Source organism: Musca autumnalis, unplaced genomic scaffold (genome assembly GCF_047663935.1).
Source record: "Musca autumnalis isolate F117 unplaced genomic scaffold, ASM4766393v1 scaffold_3, whole genome shotgun sequence".
Lineage (NCBI taxonomy): Eukaryota > Metazoa > Arthropoda > Insecta > Diptera > Muscidae > Musca > Musca autumnalis.
Window position 1 is genome coordinate 84,766,168 of NW_027411866.1, and position 26,587 is coordinate 84,792,754.

General features: G+C 33.0%; 1 protein-coding gene and 1 long non-coding RNA gene across 6 annotated transcripts in view; both read left to right on the top strand.

The window, feature by feature from the left end:
* Window positions 1-26,587, top strand: part of Graf (GTPase regulator associated with FAK) — a 270,197-nt gene that overhangs the window by 96,067 nt on the left and 147,543 nt on the right. The gene's annotated exons all lie outside the window — the stretch shown is intronic.
* LOC141396691 (uncharacterized) lies at window positions 13,603-17,248 on the top strand. Its single transcript, XR_012411220.1, has 2 exons — window positions 13,603-14,800; window positions 14,951-17,248. It is a non-coding gene; the product is annotated as an uncharacterized lncRNA (long non-coding RNA).

The window sequence follows — 26,587 nt, forward strand, 5'->3', positions numbered from 1 at the left end:
CCATAAAATGTTTGATTCTCTTCCTCCACCCCCTCCCCCTGATCCTCTAATGCGTGTCTAATGTGTGCGGTGTACACGTAACATGCCTGCGTTGCAAAAACACTCGTCGTATTTCCAAACAAATCTTTCGCTTGTTCATTCGTAAGTATAGCTCAAGTACTACTTAGCAATTTCTAATATTGTTTTTTCTCACATAAATAAGACTGGAGTTTGGCTTTTTGTTTCTCTCTCTAAGCTACAAAATTTGGCTTGGAATATTCATATGAGGAGCTATTTGTATACGTGTGTCTGTATGTGTGTGTGTGTGTTTGACTCAAAATGCATTGCCGCAAGTGCAACGATATGTTAGGTTAATGCATTCCGCTTCTGTCATCCGCCAGCCACCACCAACAAGTCAAATCATACGAGACTGAGGAAATTGCCTTTAATGGACCGTTCGCTGTATCTGAATAGGAAAATAAACCAACGACAACAACAAAAACAATAAGCTACGGCATTCAACAATCAGCACTCGTTGTTCCAAGTACCCTAACAAATGCAAAAAAAAAAAAAAAAAATACATTGTTTGAGATTTTTTCGGTGTAAACTGAGAAGCATGGCTGAGAAAAAATGTTTAGCACATTGGTGGAAATTATGTTTCGGCAACATTTTCTGTAGAAAAGATCGAAAGATTTCCTATAGGAAATATAATTTTCGACAATCTTTTGTGTCTTATTGACAGCATTCGCTATCCCAATATTGTCATCGACAATTTTTTCTATCATAATATTGTTGTCGACAATTTTTCCTATATTATCGACAACTTTTTTATGTTATCGACAGAGTTTTCTACAGAAAAAATTGTTATTGACTACATTTTCTATCTTATCAATAACATTTCCTATAGAAAAAATGTTATCGACAACTTTTTCTCTGTTATCTGTGGAAAATATTGTTATCGACAACATTTTCTGCGGAAAATATTGTTATCTGTTTCTGCGGAAAATATTACTTTCGATAATATATTCTGTAGAAAAGATAGTTATCGACAATATCTTCTCTAGAAAAGATTATTTTCGGCAATATTTTCTGTACAAGAACATTTTCAACATATTCTATAGGAAAAAATGTTATCGACAAAATATTTGTGGAAAATATTGTTATCGACAAAATTTTTGTGGAAACGACGTTTTATAGAAAACATTGTTATCGATTACATTTTCTATGGAAAATATTACTTTCGATAACATTTTCTGTGGAAAAGATTGTTATCGACAATATTTTCTGTAGAAAAGATTGTTATCGACAATATTTTCTGTAGAAAAGATTGTTATCGACAATATTTTCTTATAGAAAAGATTGTTATCGACAATATTTTCTGTAGAAAAGATTGTAATCTGCAATATTTTCTGTAGACAAATTTGTTATCGACAATATTTTCTGTAAAAATATTGTTATCGACAAGAAGTTCTATAGAAAATATAGAAAATTTTGTTATCGATAACTTATTTTTGAAAAATATTATCGACACGATTATCTCTAACAAATTTTGGTATCGATAAGATTTTCCATGGAAAATGTTGTTATCAACAATATGATCTATATAAAATGTTCTTATCGACAACGTTTTCAATAGAAAATATTGTTATCGACAACGTTTTCGCTAGAAAATATTGTTATCGGTATCATATTCCATAGAACATACTTTTATCGACATTTTCTATGGAAAATATTACTATCCGCAACATCATTCATGGAAAATACTTTTATCGGCAACATTTACCATAGAATATATTGTTGTCTACAACATTTTCTAAAGAAAATAATTTTATCTTCACAATTTTCTTTAGAACATAACGTTATCGACATAATTTTCGACGAAATATATTGTTACCGACAACATTCCAAAATGTCAATCGGCAACATTTTTGATAAAAACATTGTTATTACAACATTTTCGATAGAAAAAATTTCTTAACAACAACATTTTCTATGGAAAATATTGTTATCAACACAATTTGCTATGGAAAATATTGTTGTCGACAGGATTTAGTATAGAAAATATTGTTATCTACAAGGTTTTTTTTATAGAAAATATTTTTATCGACAAGATTTTTTATAGAAATTAGAACATTTTCTAAAGAGAATATGGTTATCGACAAAATTTTCTATGAAAAATATTGCTATCGATAACATGTGCTGGAAAATATTGTTATCGACAACATTTTCTATAGAAAATATTGTTATCGACAACATTTTCTATAGAAAATATTGTTATCGACAACATTTTCTATAGAAAATATTGTTATCGACAACATTTTCTATAGAAAATATTGTTATCGACAACATTTTCTTTAGAAAATGTTGTTATCGAAAACTTTTTCTATAGAAAATATTGTTATCGAAAACATTTTCTATAGAAAATATTGTTATCGAAAACATTTTCTATAGAAAATATTGTTATCGAAAACATTTTCTATAGAAAATATTGTTATCGAAAACATTTTCTATAGAAAATATTGTTATCGAAAACATTTTCTATAGAAAATATTGTTATCGAAAACATTTTCTATAGAAAATATTGTCATCGACAACATTTTCCATAGAACATATTGTTATCGAAGCATTTTTTATAGAAAATATTGTTATCAATATATTTTCTATAGAAAATATTGTTATCGATAATATTTTTCATAGAAAATATTGTTTTCGACACCATTCTCGTTAGAAGATATTGTTATCGAACGATTTTCTGTACTAAACTATCTTTCATTTAACCAAGAAGTCATTGAGGTAATTAATGTACCTTTCCCTCCCAATGTGCCTATCTCCTTGGCTATGAAGTTGGCGCACTATAAATGATTGTTGTAAATAAACTTGAGCAACATGTTAATTATTTACGATTTGTTGTTGTTGCTGCTAACTGCTGGTTCATTCGTTTGCTGGATTGTTGGCTGAATTTGTTGGTACTGTGCATTATTGTTGTTTCATATGATCGAAATCAACAAATCTAAGGTAACCTGAGCCACTGCTGCTGGTTGACTGACTGGCACTTGCCGTCTTCATTGGGGTTTTTGCTTTGTTTTGGATTTCTGGAATTGACGTATTTTATTGCATTACGTTAATTGTAATGAAATAATTATACTACGTTCATAGATAAACTGAACTGAGCTGACGACTGCCAATGGCACAACGGCGCAACAATATTTGTTAACTGGGCCAATTGAAGTTGTAGAGTTTTGCGTTGTTTGTGCTATTTATTTTTTTTTTGCTTTTTGCATGCAATAGAATAGAATTTGATTTGTTGGAAACTATTTGCAGATAGCGATTGTTTGTGGCCCATAAAATCTGTTTGAGTTGTTAAATTTTATTAACAATTTATGTAGAAGAGATTGTGTGTCAATTGTGAGGTTGTGGATGAATTTTTTTATTGATTGGGAAGTGGCTTTGCTTGGCATTTGTTTTTATGCCGTTTTAGTTTTAGTGTGCACTTTTCTCCTGGGGCCGCGGCCGCCTTTCTTATCTTAAGTAGAAATTTATCGCATACTTAAGTGGCATTACATGTTTCTTAAGAGACTATGTGTGTCGTAAATATTTGGGGCTTACACTTTAACTGGGATATTTATTTGTGTTTGACAATGAAATTCCAATGAGAATTGTTTAAAAATATTTAAAATGTTTATATTTTGTATGCATTGAATTTGATCGTTTAGAAAATACATGCAAATGCATTTAAATATTTTGAGAGTTTTGAGTTTTGTAAGGGTTAAATAAAAATTTAACCCCAACTATGGACGTTTAAATTGTACTATTTTCCAAGTCATTTTAAGACATTCATTAGAAATTGTAATAAATTTTCAATTCAAAATATTTTCAATTGAAATAGTTCCAATGGTTTAAAGTTCCTTCAAACTAAGGACGGAAATGTCACTGTTCAGTAGGAAATACAAATATTATTGCATTTTGTGTGGGAAAATTCTGAAATTATCTGGATTAAAAACCTCCCTGCGGTTTGTTCAAAGGGTTACACGAAGTCACATGCTAGTTCAATAAAAGATTGATAATTACACGGAATAAAAGTGGTGGATTTGTATTGGGTTCGATTTTAGAAGTGCATATTTTTTTTATAGATTTTGAATAAATATTTATGGATCCCAAGAAGTTCTAAATTGTTTTTCGTTTGTGAATAATGGTTTGTATAAAATTATTGGTGAATAAGTCAAGCAGGTCTGGTTACATTAATTACTAGCATGATATCGCAAAAAGGGGAACCGCCTTTCGAAAAATTAAAATTTATAATAAACTGTATTAGACTTTGAATGGTGAGTGACATTTCTCTTTCCACTTCTTCTACACTTGATATGGTATCGAATATTTTTATGATGATAATAAAAAGGTTTTGTTTTCACTTTATATTAAATTCCAATTAAATAAATTTTATTTTTGAGTAGTCCAAACAATTGATCGGTTGCCGTGGATCCAAAGTATACTTGAATTGCAGGGTTGTAAAACCCTCTTTCTTCCCTCTCCCATTTGGAAAGAATGTGTTAATTTTCACACTCTTGCAAGTACAAAGGAGAAGAGGACAAAGAAAAAACACATGTATAAATATCAAAGTTTAGAGTTTCGCCTTCTAGGTATGTATGTACTCGTATATCAGGTGACTACATCAGCAGTAGATGCAGTTGACGACAACGTCGTCAACATTTTTATTCGTCCGTACTGATTAATCATCAAACAAAAAATAGATTTATTTATTTATTAATACCTTTGGAATTGTTTACAAAAAATATATCTTCTAGGTGTTAAATTTCTCCGGAGCATAGCAACCAACCATAAATAATCAGTTGAAAGAGAAATGCGCTTTCATAAAAAGAACATGATAGGAGTACAACATTTTCCACTAATTTCTCCGAGATTTACTTTTTTACGATTGCTGTCTGTTTTTGTGTGTGTGTGTTTGATATTCTTCTCTTATCTATTTTTCATTGGCTTTGAATTAGAAGTAACCGATAGAAATTTTACAGTATTTATTTTCACAAAAGTAAATATTTTTCTTATCTGGCTGACAGGCAGCAAGACAGGCCGGCCGTCAGGGTGACATTGAAAAATTGGTGGGGTTAAAGAACCTTATCTAAAAAATGCTTTTTAACATTGGAGTGTAAAGTCAAAGGCAAATTTGCTACAAAAAAATAATTTATTAAAAAATTCTATAGAAAATTATATAAAATTTGGAATGTTTGCAGATTTTTGATAAAAAAATATAAATGCAGTTTTGTCACATTCGCCATTTGGTGGACTCTATTTTTTGCAGATAAAAACACATATTACGTTTACGGATTATATGGACTTACGATATCCAGTCAAATCAAAATACTATTAGACTATTCATAAAAAGTTCCCTCCTTTTGGGGTCTCCAAAATTTTCCTACAAGTTGGTTTATAGTAGATGCAATTTTAGTCGCGTTATCGGTTGCGAGGTCAATGTGTTTGGAGTGGATCAATTTATAAGAAAACTCCACGATATTAAGCATGGCTTGATGTGTTAGGATATACCTTTTCTTATAAGAAGTAGCACTAATTGTTTTATTTCTATTTAAGGTTCTTAGAGATTCCCAACGTTACGTTTGTTCTTCTCAGTACCTAGCCTGTCTGTTCGAAACTATACATTATATTGGGTGTAAGGTTCGATAGCCTGTTTAAGTCACGGCTTTTTGTGACAAAATCAGAAGTAGGAACAAGGCCCTCAAGTCGCTGGCCGGCAGTACTTAGGCTGCTGACAAAGAAACCTTGTTGACCTCTTACAAAGCAATAGCACGGAGCGCGTTAACTAACTTTAAATGAAAACCGCTTACACCTGGAAAGTTTTTGCGGATTCTGAAACAGCAATGTTCATAGATGAGACAAATCAAAAACAAATAAATCGCCGGAGCGCTTTTTAAATAAATCGCGATCAACAATGATCACATTTTTAGGGTTGGGTTTCACTATTTTGCTTGGAAACTCCAAGTCCTATCGAAAAGGGACTAAAGACAACATTTTCTCCATCAAGCAGCATTGGGTAGCATTCTCACTGATGCAGTTGCGCTGACTGTACTAAGATACAATGTGAATGGCGCACTCGCAGACCACCCATCCCATCCATCGCAACAAAAGAATGTCATCTGCCAAGGAAAACGCAAGTGGTTTTAGCCCAATTTAGATCCGGACGATGCAGCCGCCTCAATTCGTATTGGGCCCGAATTAATAGACTGATACCCAACACATGGCCTGCATGTGGAGTGACCAGCTAAACTCACTGAACTATCTCCTGATTCTTTATGGACGCAGCTAGTCTAGTTTGCAGAATTGTTGAATCTGAACACAAGACGAACTGGCATCAGATATCTGAAAAGCTATGCGAAAAATATGCTACAACAACACTTCACTCGGTGACAGTTGGTTCATTTGCCCAGCAAAAATTTGGATCCGGTAGTCATTACGTAACCCTTTACAAAGTAATGTAAACAAGCTTCTTTTTGATTGCAAGTAATTTGAAAAGTCATGGGTTACTTCTTAAAAAATTTACAAGGTAAACCTACTTACTTTACTCCTCACTAAGTAATGACGACGGTGGCACAGTGAGTGTGAGTCCGACTATAAATCCTACGGTTGTGTGTTCAACGCTAACCGTCGTCACGCGATTTTCTTTAATTAAAAAATAATAGGTCGTGGTGCACATGTGTACTGCACATTTAAGTTCTTAAGCAACCCTTAATATTCGTGTGCGTGGCATAGTGTGTAGTGTCTTTGGCTAGAAATCAGAGGGTTGGTGGGTTCAATTCGGGCAGACAGCGAAATAAAATAAAATCAACTGTTCTAAAGATACAATTTTTTTCACCTTACTTTTCAACTTCTAGTGGCCACAGAATAACTAGTTATTCTAGTGGTCATAAAATAACTACAAACTGAGTGCGACATGCCCTTGTAAAAATAATGGGGAAGAAAGGGGGTTTGAGAGTAGTTACGGCTGCCAAAAATCCCTTTCGAAACAAATGACTTTGGGAGGACTTTTTTTGCTGGGTTGGGATAGATGTTGGAAGATTATGAAAATAAGGTTTTATTGTTATTGCTTGTTGAAGGGTGAAGAAGTTTCCGAGATATCAATTAAGTTCAAGAACTTCGCATATCCAAAGTGTGAAACTTGTTCCTGACTCTCGATGTTGAAAAGCTTGAAACTGAACCAGGCTATCCAAAGGTTGGAGATCCAGAATCACATTCAGAACAGCATTAGTGGTGCTTTTGATTGCTTCGGTGATCAGAATTGGCAAAGCCCTTTGTACACTTCATAGTTTGGACAGGAGTGCTTTTGCCCAATTGGAGACAACTCCGCCATAGATTAAAACTTTTGCAAATGAAGTTTTTGCAGAAATATTGTCCAATAAGATCTTTCTTTGTCCATCCTTCATGTTCCTTTTCCAGTTCATGCGGTGGTCCTGGTTTGTACGGAAATATTTAGGTTCGGGAAAAAACTCTAGTGCAACCCCATCCAAGACTAGTGGCTGGAATTAGGGAAGTTTGTTTGTTCATGGTGTGTAGTACGAGTTAGGTCTTCGCTGGGTTCAATACAAGACCATTTTCATGGGCACACCCTGACAGTTGTAACAAAACACTTTGCATCAGGTTGGAAAAAAGATAACTTATTAGTACTACATCATTATTAGAATAATATTAGTTTTCAGTCAAAGCTCACAAGAGTAGGAGTGGGAGTGCTCTTATGTGCCAATTAAAAATCCTGTTTTTCAAGATTTCATCAAACCATTCCACAAGGATGGAGTAAATTGCTGTGCTGTTGAGAGCGTTATGGATAGATTCAAGCTCTACATTATTGAAAGTCTCCTCCATATCAGGAAAGGCTGCCGAAGTAAAATTTGTGCCTAACAGCCTCATATAAGCGGTTTCTACTGACTGATCCATCAAATCTGTTGATATTTCTTTACCCAGACGTGGTCGGACAGGAGTCCTAATGGCATGTCAAGAGAATTTTGTGAATTTGTCCCAGCACTGCGTAGGTGTCCCAATCTGTTCTCCTGGAATTTCTATGGGGATTCTGTTTGACTCCATGTATAGAAATTTGAAACTTTTCACATTACCCGACCTATGCCTCACAGCTCATCTGACAATTCCTGCATGACAAAGCTTGGTGGGTCGGGGTCCTCATACGTAGATCGATTATATGTAGGTCTGTTGCGTTCTCCATTCATTCGCAATATAGTGAGAAGGATCAGACTCATTTTGGCAACTACATAGTTTCTCACTTTGTCCCCATTTGAGGCAGAGAACAGAGGATAGGTCTCGACTCTTAGGCCACTCACCTTATTTATTTCCTAGAATAGAGCGAAGTTGATTTTTGAGGCCGAATGTGTTTCAAAAGTTTAGCAGCAGCAGCTTTACAATGATTCAGATTTATCTGCAAAAAGCTAAGCTCTTTTAGTTTCTACTGTTGCTTCGGAGGATTCGGATTTTAAAGCATATTTCTCGAAATCTAACATTTAAAATGCCTCTCGACTACTTTAGTATTCTTTCCCAATACGTTATATATGACAAATTCGCTGTTATTCGGAAAGGAATGTGGAATAATCCTACTACTCTCCACCCGAAGAACGGTGTTCTGCTTTTCGTCTAACTTCAGCTCCATAGATGTAAAATGCATCCATACTGGCACACGCAGAGAAAAAATTAATTGGTACAACAACATTCGAAGAGAAAAATATGTATTGTAAAGATATTGTTAGATTCTGTATGTAATATTGGGACTCCAACAATCGTTTTTGTCAATTACAACAATTGTTTTTGTTATATCCAACAATAGTTTTTGTCAACTGGACAATATTCTCTTTTTACAATTTTATTCTCTTCTCTCTGTATTCGATGCCGTGGTGAAAAAAACAATTTTTGTGAGTTTTGTTTGTATGACACAATGACTTTATCTTTATACCAAAGGTAGGTGGAAAGTGTATATGAGAATTATGTACTTACATTAGAAGTTTTCTGGACTGCCAATAGTTTTTGTAAATTATATTATAATTATAGATTATAATAGTTCCTACCATAATGATGATGATTTTTACAATATTTCGGAATTTCGAAAGTTGTTTTTATTTGTATGTTTGGAGCAAAATATGGTATTTTTATACCCTCCACCAAAATATGGAGTTTATAATTAAATTTGTCATTCCGTCTGTAACACATCGTAATAATCATTGGAGACCCTATAAAGTATTTATTCTTGATCAGGGTAAATTCTAAGTCGATATAACCATGTCCCTCTGTCCGTGCGTCCGTTTGTTGAAATCAATATGCAGCTCGCAATTTTTACAAATGGGCTATATCGGTCCACGTTTTGATATAGCCCCATAGAACGGTACATCCCAATTTTCGGTATTTCGAAGGTTGTGGCCTCAATATTCCATCGGATTGGCTGAAATTTGGTATTTAGTTTTCGTGAGTGGTATAAAACTTTCCCCCAGAAATTTGTCTGTACAGGTCCACGCCTTCATAGAGCCCCTATAGAAAGGTACCTCCCGATTTTCGGTATTTTGAAGGTTTGCCATATTGTTTTACTGAAATTGCTGAAATTTGGTATTTAGTCTTCCACATAAACGAAAGGAAACAAATTGTTCGGTTTTAGTTCAATACACTACGTGGTGGAGGGTATAACAAGTTCGGCCGGGTCGAACTTAACGCCGTTCTTACTTGTTGGATTTGCAATTACAATGATTACAAATAAATAGCTATAACAAAAATAGATATTCTGGTTCCAACAAAAGCGAAAAATATTTTTGCTCTGCTTGTTCTTTTTGTCCAACTCCATATATGGAAGATTTACCCATACTGACGGCAACAGTTACGGACACCATTCTGCCTGCCTTCCCAAAGCGATCAAATGCCGCTTACCGCTGAACGCAGAGAAGAAATGTTGTAGAAGCAATAATATTCTGAGAACAAAGTAGGGTATTTTGAAAATGTGAAAATATGTATTGTTGCTTCAACCATATATTTTGTGTCAAGCACTATAAAGGCAAAAAATATATTTTGCGGCAACAATATATATTTTTTAAAGCCATCAAATCCTGAGTATTTTATTTTTTATTCTAAATTGTAAAAATATATATTGTTTCTGCAACCCATATATTTTATGTCAGACACCACAAAGACACAATATATACTTTTGTGGCAACAATATATATTTTTACATTTTTAAAAGTACCCTATTTTGTTCTGAATATGATTGCTTCTACAATATCTCTTATCGGCGTGTACATTAGGCTTGACATCTTTTGGCCGAAACTATCAAAATCATGAAAAGTAGTTTGAAGTAATAAAGTGACTTAACGTCACTTCAAACAATTTTCAACATAAAACAAAACAATAATATTTTTATCCGATAACGATACTGACAAGAACTGATCTGGGCTGCTGCTGATGAATGCGAAACAAATTCCTAGACGACAAAAATCTAATTATAGAAATAAATCACGTTTATGTAAATTTCCTCCTTCAAAAGCTTTGTATTGAAAACAAATTATAAACTGGACAAAAATATACACTCCGCTCTATGATTTAGCCTTCTTTGTATAAAGTATTTGTGTACTGTGAAGCGCAGCCACCCGCCACCACCATTACCTTCGCCAACGAAGCGTAAAACCAGCAATTTTCGCATGCGTTACTCACGTCTTTATTAAAAAGTCAGCGTGTGAGCTCAGCTCTCTTTGTTTATTTTATACGAAAAATTCAAATGACATCGAATCTGAATCTTATCGCCGTCGCTACTGTATTTAGCCGAGTAATTATGCTCAATTTCGAAAATTGTTTACATGGGCCGAGAAGAGGTTAATGAGTGGAGTAACAACAAAAAAAGTGTCATTGGCATAAATTTTAATTTTCACAGAAAGTTAACGCACCTCAATGCCAATGGTAATTGGTAATTGGCAGAGGTACTTTGCTTATGACGATGCGTTAAAAGAGGAGCGGCGGCGGCTGTCGCGGTAGGCAGTAACATTTCATTCCTACATGACGCGCCATGTGTCATGATTGCCAATAAAACTTTCAACAATGGTTGTTGGAAATTGTTGTTGTCATCCCATCTAAAATTACTGATCAATACAAAAATTACCAAAGAGATTTTGTTTTTTATTGCAAAAGCAATGAAGCCGTCCGTCCCTATTTTCTGTGTGCATTCACCGGTTGGCTTGTCCGCCTGTCTGTTAAATGTTGCCACAGCACTCACTCTCCTGCTGTTTGCCAAAGCGGTAATTATGTTGCAATTCGTATGCATCTGGTGTCGATTTGTCGGTGTTTCGAAGTTTTTTTATTACTCATTTAGGGTTTGGTTTGCCAGCTTTTGGAATTCATACGATAACAACAACTAAAAAATTGAATTGTTGAGACGAAACAAAACAACTTGAAAAAAATTTTAATAAAGAAACTAATAAAACCGGGCATACACAAAGCCACCAACCACACTACCACTTAAATTAAACGCCAGTCCAGACAATTGAAAATGTCGTCAAACATTTTAATTACTTGACTTTGCAAATGAAGCACTGACTGACGGCCTGTGTGTGTCGCGAAAAGTTCATTGTTCTTCAAAATATTCGGTGGCAAAATTCTTTTCTTTTCATTACGTCTCCTTGTCAATTGGTGTGAATTGAGTAATCGGAATTTTGGAATCTGATAGTAAATTTGTGTATATTAAGTGTAGTTTAGATGGCAAAGATAGTGATGACACCACCTATACATTAAACCAGGCTAACTGCGAAGTTATATGGGATTTTTTTTCTCTAGATTTTCATTATATATCCCGCTTCTATATACCATGTCTGAAAGAAATGGTGCTGCTGAAAGCAAGGGTGCGTCTATAGACCCTTTTTAAAAGAAAGGATGTTTCTATAGACTTTTTCTAAAAGCAAGTGTGCTTCTATAGACCCATTCTAAAAGAAAGGGTGCTCCTATATACCCTTTCTGAAAGAAGGGGTGCTCGATAGACCCTTTCTGAATAAAAGGGTGCTCGATAGACCCGTTCTGAATAAAAGGGTGCTCGATAGACCCGTTCTGATAAAAGGGTATTCGATAGACCCGTTCTGAATAAAAGGGTGCTTCTATAAAGAAAAGGGTGCTTCTATAAAGAAAAGGGTGCTTCTGAAAGAAAGAGTGCTTCTATAGGCCCTTTCTGAAAGCAAGTGTGCTTCGATAGACCTTTTCAGAATGAAAGGGTGTCTCCCTCACCCTTTCTGGAAGAAAGGGTGCTTCTTTAGATCCTTTTCTGAAAGAAAGGGTGCTTCTATAGATCCTTTTTCTGAAAGAAAGGCTACTTTTATGGACCATTTCAGAAAGAAAGTGTGCTTCTTTAGACCCTTGCTGAAAGAAAGTGTTCTTCTTTAGACCCTTACTGAAAGAAAGGGTTAGACCCTTGCTGAAAGAAAGTGTGCTTCTTTAGACCCCTTCTAAAAAAAGGGTGCTTCTATAGAACCTTTCTAAAATCAAGTGTGTTCCGATAGGCCCTTTCTGAAGGAAAGGGTGCTTCGATAGACCCTTCCTGAAAGAAAGGGTGCTCCGATAGACCCTTTCTGAAAGAAAGGGTGCTCGATAGACCTGTTCTGAATAAAAGGGTGCTTCTATAAAGAAAATGGAGCTTCTGAAGGAAAGGGTGCTCGATAGACCTGTTCTGAATAAAAGGGTGCTTCTATAAAGAAAATGGAGCTTCTGAAGGAAAGGGTGCTTCTCCTCACCTTTTCTAAAAGAAAGGGTGCTTCTACAGACCTCTTCTAAAAGAAAGGGTGCTTCTACAGACCTCTTCTAAAAGAAAGGGTGCTTCTGTAGACCCATGCTAACTACGAAGTTATATGGGATTTTTTTTCTTTAGATTTTCATTATAGACCCTTCTTCTATATACCATGTCTGAAAGAAATGGTTCTGCTGAAAGCAAGGGTGCTTCTATAGACCCTTTCTGAAAGAAGAGGTGCTCCTATATACCCTTTCTGAAAGAAGGGGTGCTCGCTCGATAGACCCTTTCTGAATAAAAGGGTGCTCGATAGACCCGTTCTGAATAAAAGGGCGCTTCTGAAAGAAAGGTTGCTTCTATAGACCCTTTCTGAAAGAAAGGGTGCTTCTATAAACTTTTTCTAAAAGAAAGGGTGCTTCTTTAGACCCTTGCTGAAAGAAAGGGTTAGACCCTTGCTGAAAGAAAGGGTTAGACCCTGGCTGAAAGAAAGGGTGTTTCTATAGACCCTTGGTGAATGAAAGGGTGCTTCTATAAATCCTTTCTGAATGAATGGGTGGTTCTATAGATCCTTTCTGAATAAAAGGTTGCTTTTATAGACCTTTTCTGAAAGAAAGGGTGCTACTATATACCCTTTCTGAAAGAAGGGGTGCTCACTCGATAGACCCTTTCTGAAAGAATGGGTGCTCGCTCGATAGACCCTTTCTGAAAGAATGGGTGCTCGCTCGATAGACCCTTTCTGAATAATAGGGTGCTTCTATAAAGAAAAGGGTGCTCCTAAAAGACAGGGTGCTTCTACAGACCCCTTCTAAAAGAAAAGGTGGTTCTATAGACCCTTTCTAAAATCAAGTGTGCTTCTATAGACCCTTTCTGAAAGTAATGGTGCTTCGATAGACCGTTTTTGAAAGAAAGTGTGCTTCGATAGACCCTTTCAGAATGGAAGGGTGCTTCTCCTTCTGCAGACCCCTTCTTAAAGAAAGGGTGCTTCTATAAACCCTTTCTAAAAGAAAGGGCGCTTCTATAGACCTTTTCTGAAAGAAAGGGTGCCTTCTCCGATAGACCCTTTCTGAAGGAAAGGGTGCTGCGATAGACTCTTTCTAAATGAACAGGTGCTTCCATAGACCCTTTTCTGGAAGAAAGGGTGCTCCGATAAACCCTTCCTAAATGAACGGGTGCTTCGGTAGACCCTTTTTGAAAGAAAGTGTGCTTCTATAGACTCTTTTCTGGAAGAAAGGGTGCTTCAATAGATCCTTTTTTGAAAGAAATGGTAATTTTATGGACCCTTTCTGAAAGTAAGGGTGCTTCGATAGACCCTTTCTGAAAGTAAGAGTGCTTCGATAGACCCTTGCTAAAAGCAAGTGTGCTTCTATAGACCTTTTCTGAAAGATAGGGTGCTTCTATAGATCCTTTCTGAAAAAAGGGTGCTTCTATAGATCCTTTTTCTCAAAGAAAGGGTGCTTCTGTAGATTCTTTTTCTCAAAGAAAGGGTGCTTCTATAGATCCTTTTTCTCAAAGAAAGGGTGCTTCTATAGATCCTTTTTCTCAAAGAAAGGGTGCTTCTATACATCCTTTTTCTCAAAGAAAGGGTGCTTCTATAGATCCTTCTTCTCAAAGAAAGGGTGCTTCTATAGATCCTTCTTCTCAAAGAAAGGGTGCTTCTATAGATCCTTTTTCTCAAAGAAAGGTTGCTTCTATAGATCCTTTTTCTCAAAGAAAGGGTGCTTCTATAGATATTTTTTCTGAAAGAAATGGTGCTTCTATAGATCCTTTTTCTGAAAGAAAGGCTACTTTTATGGACCATTGCTGAAAGAAAGAGTACTTTTATGGACCCTTTTTGAAAGAAGGTGTGCTTCTTTAGACCTTTTCTGAAAGAAAGTGTGCTTCTTTAGACCCTTTCTGAAAGAAAGTGTGCTTCTTTAGACCATTTCTGAAAGAAAGTGTGCTTCTTTAGACCCTTTCTGAAAAAATTTGCTTCTTTAGACCCTTTCTGAAAGAAAGTGTGCTTCTTTAGACACTTTCTGAAAGAAAGAGTGCTTCTTTAGACCCTTGCTGAAAGAAAGGGTTAGACCCTTGCTGAAAGAAAGGGTTAGACCCTTGCTGAAAGAAAGGGTTAGACCCTTGCTGAAAGAAAGGGTTAGACCCTTGCTGAAAGAAAGGGTTAGACCCTTGCTGAAAGAAAGGGTGCTTCTATAGACCCTTGGTGAATGAAAGGGTGCTTCTATAGACCCTTGGTGAATGAAAGGGTGCTTCTATAAATCCTTTCTGAATGAATGGGTGGTTCTATAGATCCTTTCTGAATAAAAGGTTGCTTTTATAGACCCTTTTCTTAAAGAAAGGGTGCTTCTATAGACCCTTTCTGAAAGTAACGGTGCTTCTATAGACCCTTTCTGAATCAATACTTTATTTCCTTTGGAATTTTCTTTTTGGTTGAAAATATTTTCTATTCTAAAGCAACATATAGAGATAAAGTTCCCTTAAAATTTGGTTTTATTATTTAGGCGAAAAATTAAGTCCCTTAACTTAAATCTTCTGGACTAAAAAATTTTCTTTGTCAAGGAATAAAACACTCTGACTATCTTTAAATTTATTTGAAGATTTTTCTTCTAACAATAGATAAATCGTTCAGATCTTTTTTTGGCATACATGAAAATATTTGTTTTTCTTGCGTTTTGTGTGCAACTTCAAGAAGACAAACAAAAAATAACAAATAGAAACACCACACCATAAATGGACAATAAAAGAATAAAAGGAAAACTTCAAACCTCACATAAGCAAAAAAATAAAATCAAACAGAAAAAATTACAAATACCACTCTGATATTTGAGGCCCAACAATTGTTGAATGTGTATGGCCAGGGTACCTCTACCTGCTTTGTATTCTCTGACTGATGATCACTATCGCAGCACCAGCCACCAGACTTTGAATTTTTGTATGGAATGGTGGGGGCCACATTTGATTCTTGTTGCTGTTGTTCTTTCGATTTCGATTCTTAATATGCAAATCCAAATCAAGTATTGCCCATAAAGTTTGAGAGGTGGGGGGAAGATAGGACACATCATTGGATGGATTGTTGGTTGCAACAATGTATGCAAATTCCAATAGAACTTATAAATCACAAAAGAATTATTACCCAAAAGACTTCAAATGAGGAGGATGTTATCATCAGTTGCTGGTATTTACAATAAATAAGGAAAGCCTTGTAAAACTTTTGAAATCAAACTGTAAAAGGAATTTAATTTGTATTGATGTACAAATATGTACATATGTATTTCTGTAGAAAGGGAAATAGATGGAAGATGTTTGACAAATTGTGTGGAATTTAAAGGAATTTTATTTAATAAAGAAAGTATGAATAGTCAGGGGTTTTGCTACAAAAGGCCTCACAAAGGTACACTCGAATGATAATATCTCAAACAATTTCGTTTGGAAAAGTTTCTTTAAGAGAAAATCAACAAAAAGTCCTCAGCCGTAGAAGGATGAAACTCGATTAAAAAGGGCTTATCGTATGTCGATGCACTACCTTAGGAAGTTCATGGTAGGGAACCCTCGTCTGTATCGATAAGAGAGTGCAGGTTCATTGAGATCAATCTCAAGGTGTTTGGCAAATAGGAAATAGAAATTCAAATGGATGTATAAATAGGGGCTCCAAATGACGAAAATTGTCTAGCGACAACAACATCTAATAAACCTGATGATATATCTTAATTATGTTTTAGATCAAAAATATGTAGAATTACTGTTTTATACTTAGAGATATAATGTGACCACGTGTATCAAACTTCAGCACAAAACTCCAACCAAAAAAAAAAAATTTGGGCATTATGGGTTAAAAGTTTAAATGAAAATTATATTCTTGAGATTTTTTAAAAAGTCACTTCTTTCTCCAAAACGTATAGTTTTCCTGCAATCCATTTGTAATTGGAGTTATTCCAATTTGTAATTCGAATTAGCCTATTTGTTATTCGAATTATTCCATTTGAAATTCGAATTATTCCATTTGTAATTTGAATTATTCCATTTGTAAAATATGTTATATTTTAGAACAGTTGATCTGCAATTTGTTTTCAATTTCAACACACTTCATATATTTATTTTATTTTGCTCTCTGGTGGATTTGATTGTGCGAATTTCTGATTTGTAGCCGAACACACTACACACTGTGCTATGCGTACGAACATTACATTACAACTGCTTTTTATATTGTTAACAAAAAAATCGGGCGCCGACGGTGAGCGTTAAAACCACACACGCTCTGTGCCACCATACTCATAACTTAGTAAGTAGTGAAGTAAGTAGTTTTACCTTGCTGCGTTACTTTGTAATGGGCTACATACTGACTAACGTATCCGAATTCTTGCTGGATACACACAGTGTAGTATAACCAAGGAACCTAATGGGAAGGTTCCAAAGTCATTCCAAACATTGTTTAATGTGACTTTTTTCATACATTATAATCAGAGATCTAAATGAATGAATGAAAAAAGGGTACATCGCTCAAAAAAAAGAAAATAATAATAATAATAATAATAATAATAATAATAATAATAATAATAATAATAATAATAATAATAATAATAATAATAATAATAATAATAATAATAATAATAATAATAATAATAATAATAATAATAATAATAATAATAATAATAATAATAATAATAATAATAATAATAATAATAATAATAATAATAATAATAATAATAATAATAATAATAATAATAATAATAATAATAATAATAATAATAATAATAATAATAATAATAATAATAATAATAATAATAATAATAATAATAATAATAATAATAATAATAATAATAATAATAATAATAATAATAATAATAATAATAATAATAATAATAATAATAATAATAATAATAATAATAATAATAATAATAATAATAATAATAATAATAATAATAATAATAATAATAATAATAATAATAATAATAATAATAATAATAATAATAATAATAATAATAATAATAATAATAATAATAATAATAATAATAATAATAATAATAATAATAATAATAATAATAATAATAATAATAATAATAATAATAATAATAATAATAATAATAATAATAATAATAATAATAATAATAATAATAATAATAATAATAATAATAATAATAATAATAATAATAATAATAATAATAATAATAATAATAATAATAATAATAATAATAATAATAATAATAATAATAATAATAATAATAATAATAATAATAATAATAATAATAATAATAATAATAATAATAATAATAATAATAATAATAATAATAATAATAATAATAATAATAATAATAATAATAATAATAATAATAATAATAATAATAATAATAATAATAATAATAATAATAATAATAATAATAATAATAATAATAATAATAATAATAATAATAATAATAATAATAATAATAATAATAATAATAATAATAATAATAATAATAATAATAATAATAATAATAATAATAATAATAATAATAATAATAATAATAATAATAATAATAATAATAATAATAATAATAATAATAATAATAATAATAATAATAATAATAATAATAATAATAATAATAATAATAATAATAATAATAATAATAATAATAATAATAATAATAATAATAATAATAATAATAATAATAATAATAATAATAATAATAATAATAATAATAATAATAATAATAATAATAATAATAATAATAATAATAATAATAATAATAATAATAATAATAATAATAATAATAATAATAATAATAATAATAATAATAATAATAATAATAATAATAATAATAATAATAATAATAATAATAATAATAATAATAATAATAATAATAATAATAATAATAATAATAATAATAATAATAATAATAATAATAATAATAATAATAATAATAATAATAATAATAAAAATAAATAAAATAAATAAAAATAACAGATCAATGGCATGATTCACTCTGGAAAATAATTCGCTGTTTAGGTCTTAAGATTGCTTGCTTTTGCTTGTGTATTCGCACCATTCGCAAATGCAACGAATGCTAAGGACCCACATATGATGGGTACATCACATATATTTTCCCTGATTATCTACTAATAATATTAAATATTAATTGATTTTGTGGAACTTTATATCTTAATTGATTAATAAAACAAGTAAAAAAAGTGTCAGTCAGCTTTGCCGACAGATATATACTCTCAGCCAATGTGAAGTGAAACTTTCACCTACGGACAGATTGAATATAATAAAGGTCTCTTCAGCATTTTGTGGCCCTTTTTGGACATTTGAACTTGCCCACAACAATGTGGATTAGGAATTAACTGCACTAAGACACAAATATTGAACCTTTGTGTGGGAGGTACCCTTAGGGAGGACCGATATGGGCCATTTTAGAAGTAAAACTAAATTTTGAAAAAATATTAGAGATCCAAAGTTTGGACCAAATTGGTTGCCTCATTCAAGTGATATCGTCCTAGCATTCTAGTGAAATTTTTTAAATAGTGGGGAGAAGTACCGGAAGTTGTGGACCGGTATTGCCCCATGAAACTAAGTTTGGATATAATATGACAAAGACCAAATCGGTTGAACAATTCGAGAGTTATCGTGCTCTCCGACCACCACGTATGGTGACATAGGGATTTTTTACACCTTTCTAGCTGTTTTCCTAAGAAATATGGACTTGCCCCTGAAAAAACTTTTACCGTCGTAATGGAGGTAGCGAATGCAAATCGCTTTTGCAAAAATCAAATTGATTCGAGAGCAGGTCTTAAAGTGAACTTATTCGAAATTGTGTGTGAGAGGTACCAGATGAAATAGGCAAATATAGTCCATATTCGAACCTGATCTACATATATCTGGTAGATATATTAGGATGTGCAAAGTATGGATTACATCGGTAACTCTCTTCAAGATTTGTCGTGCCCACAATTTTTTCGAACATTTTTCAACTTTTGTGGGGGAGGTATCTGAAGGAGTGGACCGATATGTCTTATCTTCGTATTTAAACTATGTTTGGACAAAATATTACGAAGGCCAAATTTTGGACCGAATCGGCAGATCCGTTCGAGAGTTATCTTGCGCTCCACCCACTACACACGTTGTTATAGGGTCTTTTTGCATCTTTCAGGCTATTTTCTCAGGAAGTATGGACATGCCCCTGATGAAACTTGAACCGTCGTATGGGGGGCAATGAATACAAGTTGTTGCAACAAAAATCGAAGCGATTCGAGAGCAGGTCCTAATCTGAACTTATCCGAAATTTTGTGTGGGAGGTACCCGAAGGATTGGACCGGTTGAGTCCATTTTGGAACCTCATCTAAGTTTAGTAGAAATTTCACGATGTGAAAGTATGGATCAAATCGGTTACTTCCTTCAAGAGTTATCGTGCGCTGAAATTTTCCGAACATTTTCGAACTATTGTGTGGGAGGTACCGGAAGAAGGGGACCGATATATAGTTTGGACAAAATATTACCAAAGCCAAATTTTGGATCGAATCGGTTGATCTGTTCGAGAGTTATTGCGCGCTCCAGCCAGACAGACAGACGGACGGACATTGCTCAATCGAATCCAAATTGTCTGAAACACATTTCGTCCACACATACTTGGGGTCTAAAACCATTATTTCGATGAAGAACATTTTGCCCATATGAAAGTGTATATACCCACGTTAGCATAAATGCTGAGGGTATAAAAAGTTAATTCGATTGAATATTTCACCGTGTTTCCTCGATCTTAAGAACACGTAGAAAATCCAGTGAGTGTTTCTCGTTATTCTTATTGATTATGGATACTAAAGAGGCTAGCAAATTCAAGGAATTGAGCTAGCATATACAAAGTATGCAATAGCTAAGCGGCAATGCTGCCAATATATGTACATACAAAATATACTCAATATAAGCACTTGCAGATCTCTGATTGAAATGTAACAGAAATTCAGAACATACCTCAATAAGGCAATACTTCCAACTAACATCGACATGAATTCATTTGATATCGTTCTAATGAAGGATTATGAGCATCACTTCATATCGAACCACTTTTTCGCGTTAAATATATATGGGAGCATATCTATATCTAAACCGATTTCAACTGAATTTGGAACACTTTCAGGGTTTAAAAGCCAGCATCTAAAACCATTAGCATTAGCTGTACACTTCAACTGCTACACAACATTGACACACACGGCTAAATAATCAACCGAACACATATTTATTTTTGCACATTTTTGCTTATTTCGTTTTTTACGCCTAAGCTTTTTTTCGTTAGACATAATCGACAACCACGCTACATATTTAGCATTCGGCTGACCAATCGTCGAAGCACATATACAACTGATTGATGTTTTTATGAGTAGTGTAGCCAACGCAGTAATAAACAAGTAAGAAAAGTCTATAGTCGGACGGAGCCGACCATGGGATACCCTATACCACTATCCCTGGACGATCGCTCTCCACGGAACTTCTTTTCAATGATTGTGAAAATTTGATTATCAAATATCAGAGATGTAATGTATTATACTTATGACCAAAACCAAAAAGTTATCTAGCATGACAAAGACATTTTTGTAGCAGGAAAGGAAAATTTAGTTCACACAAACTAAAATGTAATGAAACCCACTTATGTAGTACTACTACTTTCACAACAGTTTCAGTCCATTTAACCCGCTAAGTATTATCTGATCTTCACGTTGGTTTGTTCGCTTCTTCTTCATCATAAACTCAAACTTTGTTTAAAATTATTTTAGGTTATTATTTTGACCTACAGAGCCGCTACAAAATTGGTTAAAATTTTGTTTTTGGTCAGGGGATGAGAACATTTCACGATCATCACCAAAAACTAATCATTTCTATTCTGGCCCGAACCCAACCTATTTAAAAAATTCGTTACAATCGGTCCATAATTGCGGCCTTAAGCTTATTTACAATTTTTAATGGACGGACACACATCGCTAAATCGCTTTATCTCGTCGAGATATGAATTTTGGCATACCAAATAAGGGGTCTAGGACGAATATTTCGTGGTGTTACATAAACTTTTCAAGAGACAATATGTATCATGGGATAAAAATGTGGTTCTCTACACAGAACCCAATATATGGTAAATTTCAAATTTCCTTTACAATTACATAGAAAAAAAATTAAAAACTTTTTTGGCGAGCACATCCGCCATTTTTGGTACATGGGTTAAGAAAAAAATCGTGGTTTCAAATCTGTTCGCGTTCACAAAATTGGATGCTGCACTGCTGCGGTTTTACTCTCTTGTAAAGAAAAAATATTTAAAAATTCCTATTGAGTTGTAATAAGAACATGTATATATGAATCGTTAGCAGCATTTGATATCTATCCGTAGATGCTAAAATAGTTGCTAAATTTATTTTTATTTTCGCGGTAAATCAAAAAATATTGAAGAAATCTTGGAATAAATTTTATTTATTCTAAATCAAAGTCCAAAAAATTTCTAAAAAAATAATTTAAAAATACGTACAGAATCTAGACAACGCCTAGAAAAATGTGAGACCAAAATTATAAAGATCGCGTTTATAACTTGAATATTACAGCAACAACAAACAACGGAAACTTATTGTTGGAAATTATTTCAAAAATATATTTTTGGTTAAATACGAAAAATTTGAAAAATTAATGTTGGGAGTTATTCCATTATTTCGCTAAATTTCGATCCAAATCCTAAGTATTTTGCTTAAACTTCTACGAGAAAAGTAATTAGTCATCGTGAAAGTATATTTGCTTTCTGTGATAAGCTATAGAAATAAGAAGTAGAGAGTAATATTGAAATTACAACCAAAGAAAAAACACAAAAATTAAAAGGCGTGTAATTCGCGAATCCGTTGAAATCAGTTGGGGTGCATGTGCTTTTCGGATACAGGGAGTCCATGTCTATCAATATGCATGGATTTTCCCATGTTTTATTCAGCGGCCAAAGTGTGCCATCAGTTGCATCTTACTATTCAAAAAAGCTTCAAGTGGGCAAAAATTACGCGATGTGCATATGATTATAAGGTGCATCCGATTTCAATGGCCCCCTATTAAAAATACGTCAATATAAATTATTTTAGACAGATTCGTCAAGAACTGCGGATGTGCCACCACATTCTATTTTGGGATAAATAGGGATATTACTCCCGAATCTTTGTAATTTGTGACACACCTTTTTGGCAAATATAATAATCGCGTATAAAGGATTACATTTATGTAAAAATAATCAAAGAAAATCGCGGTTCAATTCGCGGAATTGTCAAAATATATTTTTGCAGATTTTCCTACTTTCAAGGTATCTATATCCGGCGTTTTAGTGGATGGATTTGACCGCGGAAGAGCTCATTAGATCCGGCACGTAAAAAAACTAAAATCACGCGGGGTTCAGGGGTACCTGTACGACAGTTGTAAATTTTAAAGCCGAAAAATAGGTTTTTTCAGAAAATTTACGGACCAAATTTTCGCCTTTGGACTTCTATTACTAGGAAGCTGTACGGAGCACACTCATGAGATATACATCGAACGACGTGGAATCGCGAGTTCTACAATCCTATAAACTAGTTTCGATTATTATATAGTTGCACCATCTAATTATAAGAAAAATTCGAAAAACACTGAAATCAAAACTTCAAAATGTCAGCATCGATTTTAGGGGGATACAGTGTATATATCGAAAAGTCATACACTAGAACCATATTGCCTAAGGGGTAGTCTTTAGTTCTTTCTTTGAGCCTAGGTTTGAATTTTCCGTGGTTTGGCCAGAAATCAAGAAAGAACACAAAAAAACTTGTAAACTTCAACACATTTTTCCCATTTTTTTATATTACCACCAGCGCAGCTTCCACGAAAATTATTTGTTATGGTCCATATTATGAGATCGTAGCTAAAACACTTCAATATATATAAATGTATTCATATTTTATAAAATATATTAACAGTTCGCGACTTATTAAATGGTGAACCTCAACTTCAACGATTGTAAAACTTTTTTGAATATTACCATATATTAGGCAGTAGGCCCGTTATCTAGCAAACACTTTATTGCAATTTACATCAGAGGAAGGGTCAGTAGTTTTTTTCCATATGTAGGCTACTTTGCGAAATATATATGTCCTCAAGGAATTAAAATATCGACCAAAAATAAAATTTTTATATTTTTCATACAACTGTAATGGTCCATTTCACCCGCATCTGTTTCGACCTATACTCTTACCCGGTGCAAAATTTCGTGACTATTGATGTATAATTGCGGCTTCTAGCGAGTTTATTATTACACTACAAATAACGGAATATATTAGGCTGTAACACTTATCTGATCATGCACACCAACATAATTGGCATCAATTGAAAGGTCAAGCGTTCCACTTTCAAGTATATCTCACTTGTCCCGAATGTCACTTCCAGGAATTAAGATATAAGCTGTTTATTAAAAATTTTCACAATTTTCACACACAATTTGTGGTCCATTTAACCCTCTAAATATTATCTGATCGCCATCTCAAATTACAAGCTACTTCTTCTCATATACTCTTACCATATTTAAATTTTCGAGGCGATCTGACTATTATTGCGACCTACAGAGCATATACAACATCAGATAAAAATTATGTTTTTTACATCTTTGTGTTTATTTCAGCTTGAGTCCATATTTTGTTGTATTCAAGTATTTGAATAACTACAAAATGTTTTACAGTGGATATGAAATTGATTAGTTGCAACAATAAAAAAACGCCAACAATTATGTTTTTGTCCATTTCACCCGCTAAATATTTCTCGATCATCACCAATAAGAATAGGGATCTATTCTGGCCTGAACCCAACCTCCATACAAAATGTCGTGACGATCGGTCCATAATTGCGGCCTGGAGCGTGTTTACAATTTATAATAGACAGACAGACGGACGGAGACACATCTCAAAATCGCTTTATCTCGACGAGATATGAAGATTGGTATACCACATTGGGGGTCTCCGACGAATATTTCGCAGTGTTACATGAATTTTTACCAAAACAAACTTATAATACCCTTTTCCACATTGTGGTATAGGGTATAAAAAGGTGTTATTTAATGTCAAAATACCTTCATCATATCGTAGAACCTAAAAAATACTTATTATTATTGTTTAAAAATAACAAAAAATATATATTAAACTGCTTCAACAAAAATTCACATGTCCTTTGAACGAAAAAGTGGAATTAATTATATAGTGATTTTTAATGCATTATACTGGTAACCCTGATCTCAAAAACAATTGTTTGCTGAAAACCGTTGAAAATAGGGGTGTCTTTTTACTTACTAAATGTTGCTGAAACATTTTTTTCAGCAACTTCTCCTTTATACAACTGTCAAAATCTTCAACATTAGTAATAATTATTACTAATTATCACGTAAAAAGACACAGCTACTATGTTGCTTGTTCTCTTTTCTGATATGTGTTGATCATGTGTCCTGCAAAATATAAGTATGAGTGTCCGATGCTCTTTTATGTTAGCATCAATATCAAATAGCATCAGCATCGCTAGCAATATTTTTGTGAAATTTGTTGCTACATGTTGCCGTTGTTCATTGTTGCTAAACATATTTCGAAGAAATTTTAGCAGGCAAAGCTGCAAATATTCGGTGCTTTTGCTAATATGGCGTTAGCATTTTAAACCCTGAACACTTTTAAATATAAAATTTACACTCTCATAAAAATGAGAGAAGTCTTCCTTAGTTCCTTTGGAGATGTTCGTGGAAAAGATTTTGTAGATTTTTAGCAGCAATCGAATATAAACACCTCACATCTTCGCTCTGTCGTTATTTCCATTCCTTATTATGTTTCATTTTCAATTCACTGTCCTGTCAAAATCCGATTTCAGTCTAAAGAAAGAGTCTAATCATCCATTCATTTATCATTAAAGATCGTCAAAAAAAAAAAAAAACTCAACAAATTCGGTTTAGCAGCTTAAAATTTTACCTGCACCAAAATAACGACTTATTATACATATCAAAACGTGATTAGCTTATAAATGCAGTGACTCGCCACCCATGGACATTCCCAATGAGATCATCACATCCACTTCAGTTGTACGAATGAAAGGTGAAAGTACTTGATGTGGTTATATTTGCCAAAACAAGAGCTGTTGCGGTTTGTTATAATTAAAGAAAATGGCATTCAACTCGTCTTTGTTACCGAGAAGTTATTGTTGTTTGCAATATATTTAAAATTTTTTATAGTCTTGGGTCCAAGGTCCCAAGTGCGCAATGGAACTATCCAATTATTCCTCGGGACCGTTGTGCATTTTCGGTGACGTTTTAAAGAAAACTTTGAAAATATGCAACTTTCAAGACAAATTTTCAATGTTTTATTGTGATGAAGTGTGTATAATATTATTACGGAATTAGGTTTAACTTAATCCCGTGTAGAAATTGTTTTATTCCTCGATACGATTTGTACCAAGTTTAAAGAGGATTCGTTTAGATTACGATTCTACAAGGCTTTATCGACATTATTCACTTATTCACGCAAGTCTTTACTTCTTTACTAAGCTTAACTCTAATAAGCACACAGCCTTACTCTATTCAGATTATTCCCATATTACATTGACGGTATTAATTCGCTGTCTCAATTACAACTCAACTTACCCACCTGCTACTCTCTAGAATTTATACTCTCTCGCTGATGCATAGACTTTTCTAGGCTGTTCTTAAATTTTCAGCTGAAATGCTAAACGATACGCAAAGACACATGCGCACATACAAACAGATGAATGTAAAAAAAAAAAACAAATTTGCCGAGAAATAAATAAAAGAGAGTAGAAGGGGTTACAATGAATGACGTCACAATGTAGAATCATAACTTGATAATCAAAATAAA